Raw genomic sequence first — 16,340 nt, forward strand, 5'->3', positions numbered from 1 at the left:
TACTGTAGATTAAAAATGCTTCAGAACTCTTCAATTGTTCTCGGAATTCCGCTGAAGTTTAAAAATGCTTCGGAACTCTTGCATTGTTCTCGGAATTCCGCTGAAGTTTAAAAATGCTTCGGAACTCTTCCATTGTTCCCGGATGTCCGTAGAAGTTTAAAAATGCTTCGTAATTCTTCCATTGTTCTCGGAATTCCGCTGAAGTTTAAAAATGCTTCGGAACTCTTCCATTGTTCTTAGAATTCTGCTAACGTTTAAAAATGCTTCAGAACACTTCCATTGTTCTCAGAATTCTGCTGATGTTTAAAAATGCTTCGGAACTCTTCCATTGTTCTCGGAATTCTACTGAAGCTTAAAAATGCTTCGGAACTCTTCCATTGTTCTCGGAATTCCGCTGAAGTTTAAATATGCTTCGGAACTCTTCCATTGTTCTCGGAATTTCGCTTAAGTTTAAAAATGCTTCGGAACTCTTCCATTGTTCTCAGAATTCCGCTGAAGTTTAAAAATGCTTTGGATTTCTTCCCTTGTTCTCGAAATTCCACTGACGTTTAAAAGTGCTTCGGAACACTTCCATTGTTCGCAGAATTTCTCTGAAGTTTAAAAATGCTTTAGAACTTTTCCATTGTTCTCTGAATTCCGTGAAGTTTAAAAATGCTTCGGAACTCTTCTATTGTTTTTGGAATTCTACTGAAGTTTAAAAATGCGTCGGAACTCTTCCATTGTTCTCGGAATTTCACTGAAGTTTAAAAATGCTTCGGAACTCTTCCATTGTTTGCAGAATTCTACTGTAGATTAAAAATGCTTCAGAACTCTTCCATTGTTCTCGGAATTCCGCTGAAGTTTAAAAATGCTTCGGAACTCTTGCACTGTTCTCGGAATTCCGCTGAAGTTTAAAAATGCTTCGGAATTCTTGCGTTGTTCCCGGAATTCCGCTGAAGTTTATAAATGCTTCGGAACTCTTCCATTGTTCTCGGAATTCCGTGAAGTTTAAAAATGCTTCGGAACACTTCCATTGGTCGCAGAATTTCTCTGAAGTTTAAAAATGCTTCGGAACTCTTCCATTGTTCTCGGAATTCTGCTGAAGTTTAAAAATACTTCTGAACTCTTCCATTGTTCCCAGAATTCCGCTGAAGTTTAAAAATGCTTTGGAACTCTTTCCTTGTTCTCGGAATTCCGCTGAAATTTAAAAATGCTTCAGAAGTCTTCCATTGTTCTCGGAATCCCTTTGATGTTTAAAAATGCTTCGGAATTTTTCCATTGTTCTCGGAATTCCGCTGAAATTTAAAAATGCTTCGGAACTCTTTTATTCTTCTCGGAATACTGCTGAAGTTTAATAATGCTTCTGAACTCTTCCATTGTTCCCAGAATTCCGCTTAAGTTCAAAAATGCTTCGGAACTCTTCCATTGTTATCGGAATTCCGCTGAAATTTAAAAATGCTTCGGAACTCTTCCATTGTTCTCGGAATCCTGCTGATGTTTAAAAATGCTTCGGAACTCTTCCATTGTTCTCAGAATTCTGCTGAAGTTTAAAAATGCTTCGGAACTCTTCCATTGTTCTCGGAATTTCGCTGAAGTTTAAAAATGCTTTGGAACTCTTCCATTGTACTCGGAATTATGCTGAAGGTTAAAAATGCTTCTAAACTCTTCCATTGTTCTCGGAATTTTGCATAAGCTTAAAATTGCTTCGGAACTCTTCCATTGTTCTCAGAATTCCGCTGAAGTTTAAAAATTCTTTGGATTTCTTCCCTTGTTCTCGAAATTCCACTGACGTTTAAAAGTGCTTCGGAACACTTCCATTGTTCGCAGAATTTCTCTGAAGTTTAAAAATGATTTAGAACTTTTCCATTGTTCTCTGAATTCCGTGAAGTTTAAAAATGCTTCGGAACTCTTCCATTGTTCTCAGAATTATGCTGATGTTTAAAAATGCTTCGGAACTCTTCCATTGTTCTCGGAATTCCGCTGATGTTTAAAAATGGTTCGGAACTCTTCCATTGTTCTCAGAATACTGATGAAGTTTAAAAATGCTTCGGAACTCTTCCAATGTTCTCAGAATTCTGCTGAAGTTTAAAAATGCTTCGGAACTCTTCCATTGTTTTTGGAATTCTACTGAAGTTTAAAAATGCGTCGGAACTCTTCCATTGTTCTCGGAATTTCACTGAAGTTTAAAAATGCTTCGGAACTCTTCCATTGTTTGCAGAATTCTACTGTAGATTAAAAATGCTTCAGAACTCTTCCATTGTTCTCGGAATTCCGCTGAAGTTTAAAAATGCTTCGGAACTCTTGCATTGTTCTCGGAATTCCGCTGAAGTTTAAAAATGCTTCGGAACTCTTCCATTGTTCCCGGATGTCCGTAGAAGTTTAAAAATGCTTCGTAATTCTTCCATTGTTCTCGGAATTCCGCTGAAGTTTAAAAATGCTTCGGAACTCTTCCATCGTTCTTAGAATTCTGCTAACGTTTAAAAATGCTTCAGAACACTTCCATTGTTCTCAGAATTCTGCTGATGTTTAAAAATGCTTCGGAACTCTTCCATTGTTCTCGGAATTCTACTGAAGCTTAAAAATGCTTCGGAACTCTTCCATTGTTCTCGGAATTCCGCTGAAATTTAAAAATGCTTTGGATTTCTTCCCTTGTTCTCGAAATTCCACTGACGTTTAAAAGTGCTTCGGAACACTTCCATTGTTCGCAGAATTTCTCTGAAGTTTAAAAATGCTTTAGAACTTTTCCATTGTTCTCTGAATTCCGTGAAGTTTAAAAATGCTTCGGAACTCTTCCATTGTTCTCAGAATTATGCTGACATTTAAAAATGCTTCGGAACTCTTCCATTGTTCTCGGAATACTGATGAAGTTTAAAAATGCTTCGGAACTCTTCCATTGTTCTCGGAATTCTGCTGAAGTTTAGAAATGCTTCGGAACTCTTCCATTGTTCTCGGAATTCTTCCTACATTTAAAAATGCTTCAGAACAGTTCCATTGTTCTCGGAATTCTGCTGATGTTTAGAAATGCTTCGGAACTCTTCCATTGTTTTTGGAATTCCACTGAAGTTTAAAAATGCTTCGGAACTCTTCCATTGTTCTCGGAATTTCACTGAAGTTTAAAAATGCTTCGGAACTCTTCCATTGTTCGCAGAATTCTGCTGACATTAGAAATGCTTCGGAACTCTTCCATTGTTCTCGGAATTCTACTGAAGATTAAAAATGATTCAGAACTCTTCCATTGTTCTCGGAATTCCGCTGAAGTTTAAAAATGCTTCGGAACTCTTGCATTGTTCCCGGAATTCCGCTGAAGTTTATAAATGCTTCGGAATTCTTCCATTGTTCTCGGAATTCCACTGAAATTTAAAAATGCTTCGGAACTCTTTTATTCTTCTCGGAATACCGCTGAAGTTTAAAAATGCTTCTGAACTCTTCCATTGTTCCCAGAATTCCGCTTAAGTTTAAAAATGCTTCGGAGCTCTTCCATTGTTCTCGGAATTCTGCTGAAGTTTTGAAATGCTTCGGAACTCTTCCATTGTTGTCGGAATTCTGCTGACATTTAAAAATGCTTCGGAACTCTTTCATTGTTCTTGGAATTCTGCTGAAGTTTAAAAATGCTTCGGATCTCTTCCATTGTTTTTGGAATTCTACTGAAGTTTAAATATGCTTCGGAACTCTTACATTGTTATCGGAATTCTACTGACATTTAAAAATGCTTCGGAACTCTTCCATTGTTCTCGGAATTCCGCTGAAGTTTAAAAATGCTTCGTAACTCTTCCATTGTTCTCGGAATTCTGCTGACATTTAAAAATGCTTTGGAACTCTTCCATTGTTCTCAGAATTCTGCTGAAGTTTAAAAATGCTTCGGAACTCTTCCATTGTTTTTGGAATTCCACTGAAGTTTAAAAATGCTTCGGAACTCTTTCATTGTTCTCGGAATTTCACTGAAGATTAAAAATGCTTCGGAACTCTTCCATTGTTTGCAGAATTCTGCTGACATTAGAAATGCTTCGGAACTCTTCCATTGTTCTCAGAATTCTGCTGATGTTTAAAAATGCTTCGGAACTCTTCCATTGTTCTCGGAATTATGCTGAAGTTTAAAAATGCTTCGGAACTATTCCATTGTTCTCGGAATTTCGCTGAAGTTTAAAAATGCTTTGGAACTCTTCCATTGTACTCGGAATTATGCTGAAGGTTAAAAATGCTTCGAAACTCTTCCATTGTTCTCGGAATTTTGCATAAGTTTAAAAATGCTTCGGAACTCTTCCATTGTTCTCAGAATTCCGCTGAAGTTTAAAAATGCTTTGGATTTCTTCCCTTGTTCTCGAAATTCCACTGACGTTTAAAAGTGCTTCGGAACACTTCCATTGTTCGCAGAATTTCTCTGAAGTTTAAAAATGATTTAGAACTATTCCATTGTTCTCTGAATTCCGTGAAGTTTAAAAATGCTTCGGAACTCTTCCATTGTTCTCATAATTATGCTGATGTTTAAAAATGCTTCGGAACTCTTCCATTGTTCTCGGAATTCCGCTGATGTTTAAAAATGGTTCGGAACTCTTCCATTGTTCTCAGAATACTGATGAAGTTTAAAAATGCTTCGGAACTCTTCCAATGTTCTCAGAATTCTGCTAAAGTTTAAAAATGCTTCGGAACTCTTCCATTGTTTTTGGAATTCTACTGAAGTTTAAATATGCTTCGGAACTCTTACATTGTTATCGGAATTCTACTGACATTTAAAAATGCTTCGGAACTCTTCCATTGTTCTCGGAATTCTGCTGAAGTTTAAAAATGCTTCGGATCTCTTCCATTGTTTTTGGAATTCTACTGAAGTTTAAATATGCTTCGGAACTCTTACATTGTTATCGGAATTCTACTGACATTTAAAAATGCTTCGGAACTCTTCCATTGTTCTCGGAATTCCGCTGAAGTTTAAAAATGCTTCGTTACTCTTCCATTGTTCTCGGAATTCTGCTGACATTGAAAAATGCTTTGGAACTCTTCCATTGTTCTCAGAATTCTGCTGAAGTTTAAAAATGCTTCGGAACTCTTCCATTGTTTTTGGAATTCCACTGAAGTTTAAAAATGCTTCGGAACTCTTTCATTGTTCTCGGAATTTCACTGAAGTTTAAAAATGCTTCGGAACTCTTCCATTGTTTGCAGAATTCTGCTGACATTAGAAATGCTTCGGAACTCTTCCATTGTTCTCGGAATTCTACTGAAGATTAAAAATGCTTCAGAACTCTTCCATTGTTCTCGGAATTCCGCTGAAGTTTAAAAATGCTTCGGAACTCTTGCATTGTTCCCGGAATTCCGCTGAAGTTTATAAATGCTTCGGAACTCTTCCATTGTTCTCGGAATTCCGCTGAAGTTTAAAAATGCTTCGGAACACTTCCATTGTTCGCAGAATTTTTCTGAAGTTTAAAAATGCTTCGGAACACTTCCGTTGTTCTCGGAATTCCGTGAAGTTTAAAAATGCTTCGGAACTCTTCCATTGGTCTCGGACTCCTGCTGATGTTTAAAAATGCTTCGCAACTCTTCCATTGTTCTCAGAATTCTGCTGACGCTTAAAAATGCTTCAGAACTCTTCCATTGTTCTCGGAATCCCTTTGATGTTTAAAAATTCTTTGGAATTCTTTCATTGTTCTCGGAATTCCGCTGAAGTTTAAAAATGCTTTGGAACTCTTCCATTATTCTCGGAATTAACCTGAAATTTAAAAATGCTTTGGAACCCTTCCATTGTTCTCGGAATTAAGCTGAAGATTAAAAATGCTTCAAAACTCTTCCATTGTTCCCGGAAGTCCGTAGATGTTTAAAAATGCTTCGTAATTCTGCCATTGTTCTTGGAATTCCGATGAAGTTTAAAAAAGCTTTGGAACTCTTCCATTGTTCTCGGAATTCCGCTGAAGTTTAAATATGCTTCGGAACTCTTCCATTGTTTCGTGAATTCCGCTGAAGTTTATAAATGCTTCGGAACTCTTCCATTGTTCTCGGAATTCTGGTGAATTTTAAAAATGCTTCGGAACTCTTCCATTGTTCTCGGAATCCTGCTGATGTTTAAAAATGCTTCGGAAGTCTTCTATTGTTCTCAGAATTCTGATGACGTTTAAAAATGCTTCAGAAGTCTTCCATTGTTCTCGGAATCCCTTTGATGTTTAAAAATGCTTCGGAATTTTTCCATTGTTCTCGGAATTCCGCTGAAATTTAAAAATGCTTCGGAACTCTTTTATTCTTCTCGGAATACTGCTGAAGTTTAATAATCCTTCTGAACTCTTCCATTGTTCCCAGAATTCCGCTTAAGTTTAAAAATGCTTCGGAACTCTTCCATTGTTATCGGAATTCCGCTGAAATTTAAAAATGCTTCGGAACTCTTCCATTGTTCTCGGAATCCTGCTGATGTTTAAAAATGCTTCGGAACTCTTCCATTGTTCTCAGAATTCTGCTGAAGTTTAAAAATGCTTCGGAACTCTTCCATTGTTCTCGGAATTTCGCTGAAGTTTAAAAATGCTTTGGAACTCTTCCATTGTACTCGGAATTATGCTGAAGGTTAAAAATGCTTCGAAACTCTTCCATTGTTCTCGGAATTTTGCATAAGTTTAAAAATGCTTCGGAACTCTTCCATTGTTCTCAGAATTCCACTGAAGTTTAAAAATGCTTTGGATTTCTTCCCTTGTTCTCGAAATTCCACTGACGTTTAAAAGTGCTTCGGAACACTTCCATTGTTCGCAGAATTTCTCTGAAGTTTAAAAATGATTTAGAACTTTTCCATTGTTCTCTGAATTCCGTGAAGTTTAAAAATGCTTCGGAACTCTTCCATTGTTCTCAGAATTATGCTGATGTTTAAAAATGCTTCGGAACTCTTCCATTGTTCTCGGAATTCCGCTGATGTTTAAAAATGCTTCGGAACTCTTCCATTTTTCTCAGAATACTGATGAAGTTTAAAAATGCTTCGGAACTCTTCCATTGTTCTCGGTATTCCGCTGGAGTTTAGAAATGCTTCGGAACACTTCCATTGTTCTCGGAATTCCACTGATGTTTAAATATGCTTCGGAACTCTGCCATTATTATCGGATTTCTGCTGACATTTAAAAATGCTTCGGAACTCTTCCATTGTTCTCGGAATTCTGCTGAAGTTTAGAAATACTTCGGAACTCTTCTATTGTTCTCGGAATTCTGCTGACATTTAAAAATGCTTCGGAACTCTTCCATTGTTCTTGGAGTTCTGCTGAAGTTTAAAAATGCTTCGGATCTCTTCCATTGTTTTTGGAATTCTACTGAAGTTTAAATATGCTTTGGAACTCTTCCATTGTTTTCGGAATTCTACTGACATTTAAATATGCTTCGGAAATCTTCCATTGTCCTCGGAATTCCGATGAAGTTTAAAAATGCTTCGGAACACTTCCATTGTTCTCAGAATTTTGCTGAAGTTTAAAAATGCTCCGGAACTCTTCCATTGTTTTTGGAATTCTACTGAAGTTTAAAAATGCTTCGGAACTCTTCCATTGTTCTCGGAATTTCACTGAAGCTTAAAAATGCTTCGGAACTCTTCCATTGTTCGCAGAATTCTGCTGACGTTAGAAATGCTTCGGAACTCTTCCATTGTTCTCGGAATTCTACTGGAGATTAAAAATGTTTCAGAACTCTTCCATTGTTCTCGGAATTCCGCTGAAGTTTAAAAATGCTTCGGAACTCTTGCATTGTTCCCGGAATTCCGCTGAAGTTTATAAATGCTTCGGAACTCTTCCATTGTTCTCGGAGTTCCGTTGAAGTTTAAAAATGCTTCGGAACACTTCCATTGTTCGCAGAATTTCTCTGAAGTTTAAAAATACTTCTGAACTCTTCCATTGTTCCCAGAATTCCGCTGAAGTTTAAAAATGCTTTGGAACTCTTTCCTTGTTCTCGGAATTCCGCTGAAATTTAAAAATGCTTCGGAACTCTTCCATTGTTCTCGGAATCCTGCTGATGTTTAAAAATGCTTCGGAAGTCTTCTATTGTTCTCAGAATTCTGATGACGTTTAAAAATGCTTCAGAAGTCTTCCATTGTTCTCGGAATCCCTTTGATGTTTAAAAATGCTTCGGAATTTTTCCATTGTTCTCGGAATTCCGCTGAAATTTAAAAATGCTTCGGAACTCTTTTGTTCTTCTCGGAATACTGCTGAAGTTTAATAATGCTTCTGAACTCTTCCATTGTTCCCAGAATTCCGCTTAAGTTTAAAAATGCTTCGGAACTCTTCCATTGTTATCGGAATTCCACTGAAATTTAAAAATGCTTCGGAACTCTTCCATTGTTCTCGGAATCCTGCTGATGTTTAAAAATGCTTCGGAACTCTTCCATTGTTCTCAGAATTCTGCTGATGTTTAAAAATGCTTCGGAACTCTTCCATTGTTCTCGGAATTTTGCATAAGTTTAAAAATGCTTCGGAACTCTTCCATTGTTCTCAGAATTCCGCTGAAGTTTAAAAATGCTTTGGATTTCTTCCCTTGTTCTCGAAATTCCACTGACGTTTAAAAGTGCTTCGGAACACTTCCATTGTTCGCAGAATTTCTCTGAAGTTTAAAAATGATTTAGAACTATTCCATTGTTCTCTGAATTCCGTGAAGTTTAAAAATGCTTCGTAATTCTTCCATTGTTCTCGGAATTCCGCTGAAGTTTAAAAATGCTTCGGAACTCTTCCATTGTTCTTAGAATTCTGCTAACGTTTAAAAATGCTTCAGAACACTTCCATTGTTCTCAGAATTCTGCTGATGTTTAAAAATGCTTCGGAACTCTTCCATTGTTCTCGGAATTCTACTGAAGCTTAAAAATGCTTCGGAACTCTTCCATTGTTCTCGGAATTCCGCTGAAGTTTAAATATGCTTCGGAACTCTTCCATTGTTCTCGGAATTTCGCTTAAGTTTAAAAATGCTTCGGAACTCTTCCATTGTTCTCAGAATTCCGCTGAAGTTTAAAAACGCTTTGGATTTCTTCCCTTGTTCTCGAAATTCCACTGACGTTTAAAAGTGCTTCGGAACACTTCCATTGTTCGCAGAATTTCTCTGAAGTTTAAAAATGCTTTAGAACTTTTCCATTGTTCTCTGAATTCCGTGAAGTTTAAAAATGCTTCGGAACTCTTCTATTGTTTTTGGAATTCTACTGAAGTTTAAAAATGCGTCGGAACTCTTCCATTGTTCTCGGAATTTCACTGAAGTTTAAAAATGCTTCGGAACTCTTCCATTGTTTGCAGAATTCTACTGTAGATTAAAAATGCTTCAGAACTCTTCCATTGTTCTCGGAATTCCGCTGAAGTTTAAAAATGCTTCGGAACTCTTGCACTGTTCTCGGAATTCCGCTGAAGTTTAAAAATGCTTCGGAATTCTTGCGTTGTTCCCGGAATTCCGCTGAAGTTTATAAATGCTTCGGAACTCTTCCATTGTTCTCGGAATTCCGTGAAGTTTAAAAATGCTTCGGAACACTTCCATTGGTCGCAGAATTTCTCTGAAGTTTAAAAATGCTTCGGAACTCTTCCATTGTTCTTGGAATTCTGCTGAAGTTTAAAAATACTTCTGAACTCTTCCATTGTTCCCAGAATTCCGCTGAAGTTTAAAAATGCTTTGGAACTCTTTCCTTGTTCTCGGAATTCCGCTGAAATTTAAAAATGCTTCAGAAGTCTTCCATTGTTCTCGGAATCCCTTTGATGTTTAAAAATGCTTCGGAATTTTTCCATTGTTCTCGGAATTCCGCTGAAATTTAAAAATGCTTCGGAACTCTTTTATTCTTCTCGGAATACTGCTGAAGTTTAATAATGCTTCTGAACTCTTCCATTGTTCCCAGAATTCCGCTTAAGTTCAAAAATGCTTCGGAACTCTTCCATTGTTATCGGAATTCCGCTGAAATTTAAAAATGCTTCGGAACTCTTCCATTGTTCTCGGAATCCTGCTGATGTTTAAAAATGCTTCGGAACTCTTCCATTGTTCTCAGAATTCTGCTGAAGTTTAAAAATGCTTCGGAACTCTTCCATTGTTCTCGGAATTTCGCTGAAGTTTAAAAATGCTTTGGAACTCTTCCATTGTACTCGGAATTATGCTGAAGGTTAAAAATGCTTCGAAACTCTTCCATTGTTCTCGGAATTTTGCATAAGCTTAAAATTGCTTCGGAACTCTTCCATTGTTCTCAGAATTCCGCTGAAGTTTAAAAATGCTTTGGATTTCTTCCCTTGTTCTCGAAATTCCACTGACGTTTAAAAGTGCTTCGGAACACTTCCATTGTTCGCAGAATTTCTCTGAAGTTTAAAAATGATTTAGAACTTTTCCATTGTTCTCTGAATTCCGTGAAGTTTAAAAATGCTTCGGAACTCTTCCATTGTTCTCAGAATTATGCTGATGTTTAAAAATGCTTCGGAACTCTTCCATTGTTCTCGGAATTCCGCTGATGTTTAAAAATGGTTCGGAACTCTTCCATTGTTCTCAGAATACTGATGAAGTTTAAAAATGCTTCGGAACTCTTCCAATGTTCTCAGAATTCTGCTGAAGTTTAAAAATACTTCGGAACTCTTCCATTGTTTTTGGAATTCTACTGAAGTTTAAAAATGCGTCGGAACTCTTCCATTGTTCTCGGAATTTCACTGAAGTTTAAAAATGCTTCGGAACTCTTCCATTGTTTGCAGAATTCTACTGTAGATTAAAAATGCTTCAGAACTCTTCCATTGTTCTCGGAATTCCGCTGAAGTTTAAAAATGCTTCGGAACTCTTGCATTGTTCTCGGAATTCCGCTGAAGTTTAAAAATGCTTCGGAACTCTTCCATTGTTCCCGGATGTCCGTAGAAGTTTAAAAATGCTTCGTAATTCTTCCATTGTTCTCGGAATTCCGCTGAAGTTTAAAAATGCTTCGGAACTCTTCCATTGTTCTCAGAATTCTGCTGATGTTTAAAAATGCTTCGGAACTCTTCCATTGTTCTCGGAATTCTACTGAAGCTTAAAAATGCTTCGGAACTCTTCCATTGTTCTCGGAATTCTGCTGAAGTTTAGAAATGCTTCGGAACTCTTCCATTGTTCTCGGAATTCTTCCTACATTTAAAAATGCTTCAGAACAGTTCCATTGTTCTCGGAATTCTGCTGATGTTTAGAAATGCTTCGGAACTCTTCCATTGTTTTTGGAATTCCACTGAAGTTTAAAAATGCTTCGGAACTCTTCCATTGTTCTCGGAATTTCACTGAAGTTTAAAAATGCTTCGGAACTCTTCCATTGTTCGCAGAATTCTGCTGACATTAGAAATGCTTCGGAACTCTTCCATTGTTCTCGGAATTCTACTGAAGATTAAAAATGATTCAGAACTCTTCCATTGTTCTCGGAATTCCGCTGAAGTTTAAAAATGCTTCGGAACTCTTGCATTGTTCCCGGAATTCCGCTGAAGTTTATAAATGCTTCGGAATTCTTCCATTGTTCTCGGAATTCCACTGAAATTTAAAAATGCTTCGGAACTCTTTTATTCTTCTCGGAATACCGCTGAAGTTTAAAAATGCTTCTGAACTCTTCCATTGTTCCCAGAATTCCGCTTAAGTTTAAAAATGCTTCGGAGCTCTTCCATTGTTCTCGGAATTCTGCTGAAGTTTTGAAATGCTTCGGAACTCTTCCATTGTTGTCGGAATTCTGCTGACATTTAAAAATGCTTCGGAACTCTTTCATTGTTCTTGGAATTCTGCTGAAGTTTAAAAATGCTTCGGATCTCTTCCATTGTTTTTGGAATTCTACTGAAGTTTAAATATGCTTCGGAACTCTTAAATTGTTATCGGAATTCTACTGACATTTAAAAATGCTTCGGAACTCTTCCATTGTTCTCGGAATTCCGCTGAAGTTTAAAAATGCTTCGTAACTCTTCCATTGTTCTCGGAATTCTGCTGACATTTAAAAATGCTTTGGAACTCTTCCATTGTTCTCAGAATTCTGCTGAAGTTTAAAAATGCTTCGGAACTCTTCCATTGTTTTTGGAATTCCACTGAAGTTTAAAAATGCTTCGGAACTCTTTCATTGTTCTCGGAATTTCACTGAAGTTTAAAAATGCTTCGGAACTCTTCCATTGTTTGCAGAATTCTGCTGACATTAGAAATGCTTCGGAACTCTTCCATTGTTCTCGGAATTCTACTGAAGATTAAAAATGCTTCAGAACTCTTCCATTGTTCTCGGAATTCCGCTGAAGTTTAAAAATGCTTCGGAACTCTTGCATTGTTCCCGGAATTCCGCTGAAGTTTATAAATGCTTCGGAACTCTTCCATTGTTCTCGGAATTCCGCTGAAGTTTAAAAATGCTTCGGAACACTTCCATTGTTCGCAGAATTTCTCTGAAGTTTAAAAATGCTTCGGAACACTTCCGTTGTTCTCGGAATTCCGTGAAGTTTAAAAATGCTTCGGAACTCTTCCATTGGTCTCGGACTCCTGCTGATGTTTAAAAATGCTTCGCAACTCTTCCATTGTTCTCAGAATTCTGCTGACGCTTAAAAATGCTTCGGAACTCTTCCATTGTTCTCGGAATCCCTTTGATGTTTAAAAATGCTTTGGAATTCTTTCATTGTTCTCGGAATTCCGCTGAAGTTTAAAAATGCTTTGGAACTCTTCCATTATTCTCGGAATTAAGCTGAAATTTAAAAATGCTTTGGAACCCTTCCATTGTTCTCGGAATTAAGCTGAAGATTAAAAATGCTTCAAAACTCTTCCATTGTTCTCGGAATTCCGCTGAAGTTTAAAAATGCTTCAGAACTCTTCCATTGTTTCGTGAATTCCGCTGAAGTTTATAAATGCTTCGGAACTCTTCCATTGTTCTCGGAATTCTGGTGAATTTTAAAAATGCTTCGGAACTCTTCCATTGTTCTCGGAATCCTGCTGATGTTTAAAAATGCTTCGGAAGTCTTCTATTGTTCTCAGAATTCTGATGACGTTTAAAAATGCTTCAGAAGTCTTCCATTGTACTCGGAATCCCTTTGATGTTTAAAAATGCTTCGGAATTTTTCCATTGTTCTCGGAATTCCGCTGAAATTTAAAAATGCTTCGGAACTCTTTTATTCTTCTCGGAATACTGCTGAAGTTTAATAATCCTTCTGAACTCTTCCATTGTTCACAGAATTCCGCTTAAGTTTAAAAATGCTTCGGAACTCTTCCATTGTTATCGGAATTCCGCTGAAATTTAAAAATGCTTCGGAACTCTTCCATTGTTCTCGGAATCCTGCTGATGTTTAAAAATGCTTCGGAACTCTTCCATTGTTCTCAGAATTCTGCTGAAGTTTAAAAATGCTTCGGAACTCTTCCATTGTTCTCGGAATTTCGCTGAAGTTTAAAAATGCTTTGGAACTCTTCCATTGTACTCGGAATTATGCTGAAGGTTAAAAATGCTTCGAAACTCTTCCATTGTTCTCGGAATTTTGCATAAGTTTAAAAATGCTTCGGAACTCTTCCATTGTTCTCAGAATTCCGCTGAAGTTTAAAAATGCTTTGGATTTCTTCCCTTGTTCTCGAAATTCCACTGACGTTTAAAAGTGCTTCGGAACACTTCCATTGTTCGCAGAATTTCTCTGAAGTTTAAAAATGATTTAGAACTTTTCCATTGTTCTCTGAATTCCGTGAAGTTTAAAAATGCTTCGGAACTCTTCCATTGTTCTCAGAATTATGCTGATGTTTAAAAATGCTTCGGAACTCTTCCATTGTTCTCGGAATTCTGCTGATGTTTAAAAATGCTTCGGAACTCTTCCATTGTTCTCAGAATACTGATGAAGTTTAAAAATGCTTCGGAACTCTTCCATTGTTCTCGGAATTCCACTGATGTTTAAATATGCTTCGGAACTCTGCCATTATTATCGGATTTCTGCTGACATTTAAAAATGCTTCGGAACTCTTCCATTGTTCTCGGAATTCTGCTGAAGTTTAGAAATACTTCGGAACTCTTCTATTGTTCTCGGAATTCTGCTGACATTTAAAAATGCTTCGGAACTCTTCCATTGTTCTTGGAGTTCTGCTGAAGTTTAAAAATGCTTCGGATCTCTTCCATTGTTTTTGGAATTCTACTGAAGTTTAAATATGCTTCGGAACTCTTCCATTGTTTTCGGAATTCTACTGACATTTAAATATGCTTCGGAAATCTTCCATTGTTCTCGGAATTCCGATGAAGTTTAAAAATGCTTCGGAACTCTTCCATTGTTCTCAGAATTTTGCTGAAGTTTAAAAATGCTTCGGAACTCTTCCATTGTTTTTGGAATTCTACTGAAGTTTAAAAATGCTTCGGAACTCTTCCATTGTTCTCGGAATTTCACTGAAGTTTAAAAATGCTTCGGAACTCTTCCATTGTTCGAAGAATTCTGCTGACGTTAGAAATGCTTCGGAACTCTTCCATTGTTCTCGGAATTCTACTGAAGATTAAAAATGTTTCAGAACTCTTCCATTGTTCTCGGAATTCCGCTGAAGTTTAAAAATGCTTCGGAACTCTTGCATTGTTCCCGGAATTCCGCTGAAGTTTATAAATGCTTCGGAACTCTTCAATTGTTCTCGGAATTCCGTTGAAGTTTAAAAATGCTTCGGAACACTTCCATTGTTCGCAGAATTTCTCTGAAGTTTAAAAATGCTTCGGAAATCTTCCATTGTTCTCGGAATTCTGCTGAAGTTTAAAAATACTTCTGAACTCTTCCATTGTTCCCAGAATTCCGCTGAAGTTTAAAAATGCTTTGGAACTCTTTCCTTGTTCTCGGAATTCCGCTGAAATTTAAAAATGCTTCGGAACTCTTCCATTGTTCTCGGAATCCTGCTGATGTTTAAAAATGCTTCGGAAGTCTTCTATTGTTCTCAGAATTCTGATGACGTTTAAAAATGCTTCAGAAGTCTTCCATTGTTCTCGGAATCCCTTTGATGTTTAAAAATTCTTCGGAATTTTTCCATTGTTCTCGGAATTCCGCTGAAATTTAAAAATGCTTCGGAACTCTTTTATTCTTCTCGGAATACTGCTGAAGTTTAATAATGCTTCTGAACTCTTCCATTGTTCCCAGAATTCCGCTTAAGTTTAAAAATGCTTCGGAACTCTTCCATTGTTCTCGGAATCCTGCTGATGTTTAAAAATGCTTCGGAACTCTTCCATTGTTCTCAGAATTCTGCTGATGTTTAAAAATGCTTCGGAACTCTTCCATTGTTCTCGGAATTATGCTGAAGTTTAAAAATGCTTCGGAACTATTCCATTGTTCTCGGAATTTCGCTGAAGTTTAAAAATGCTTTGGAACTCTTCCATTGTACTCGGAATTATGCTGAAGGTTAAAAATGCTTCGAAACTCTTCCATTGTTCTCGGAATTTTGCATAAGTTTAAAAATGCTTCGGAACTCTTCCATTGTTCTCAGAATTCCGCTGAAGTTTAAAAATGCTTCGGAACTCTTCCATTGGTTTTGGAATTCTACTGAAGTTTAAAAATGCGTCGGAACTCTTCCATTGTTCTCGGAATTTCACTGAAGTTTAAAAATGCTTCGGAACTCTTACATTGTTTGCAGAATTCTGCTGACGTTAGAAATGCTTCGGAACTCTTCCATTGTTCTCAGAATTCCGCTGAAGTTTAAAAATGCTTTGGATTTCTTCCCTTGTTCTCGAAATTCCACTGACGTTTAAAAGTGCTTCGGAACACTTCCATTGTTCGCAGAATTTCTCTGAAGTTTAAAAATGCTTTAGAACTTTTCCATTGTTCTCTGAATTCCGTGAAGTTTAAAAATGCTTCAGAACTCTTCCATTGTTCTCAGAATTATGCTGACATTTAAAAATGCTTCGGAACTCTTCCATTGTTCTCGGAAAACTGATGAAGTTTAAAAATGCTTCGGAACTCTTCCATTGTTCTCGGAATTCTGCTGAAGTTTAGAAATGCTTCGGAACTCTTCCATTGTTCTCGGAATTCTGCTGACATTTAAAAATGCTTCAGAACAGTTCCATTGTTCTCGGAATTCTGCTGATGTTTAAAAATGCTTCGGAACTCTTCCATTGTTTTTGGAATTCCACTGAAGTTTAAAAATGCTTCGGAACTCTTCCATTGTTCTCAGAATTTCACTGAAGTTTAAAAATGCTTCCGAACTCTTCCATTGTTCGCAGAATTCTGCTGACATTAGAAATGCTTCGGAACTTTTCCATTGTTCTCGGAATTCTACTGAAGATTAAAAATGCTTCAGAACTCTTCCATTGTTCCCAGAATTCCGCTTAAGTTTAAAAATGCTTCGGAGCTCTTCCATTGTTCTTGGAATTCTGCTGAAGTTTAAAAATGCTTCGGAATTCTACCATTGTTCTCGGAATTCTGCTGAAGTTTAAAAATGCTTCGGAACTCTTCCATTGTACTTGGAATTCTGCTGACATTTAAGAATGCTTCAGAACTCTTCCATTGTTCTCAGAA

The sequence above is a fragment of the Phyllobates terribilis genome, unplaced genomic scaffold (assembly GCF_046119375.1).
Source record: "Phyllobates terribilis strain yellow unplaced genomic scaffold, ASM4611937v1 Scaffold_13__5_contigs__length_258822181, whole genome shotgun sequence".
Classification (NCBI taxonomy): Eukaryota; Metazoa; Chordata; class Amphibia; order Anura; family Dendrobatidae; genus Phyllobates; species Phyllobates terribilis.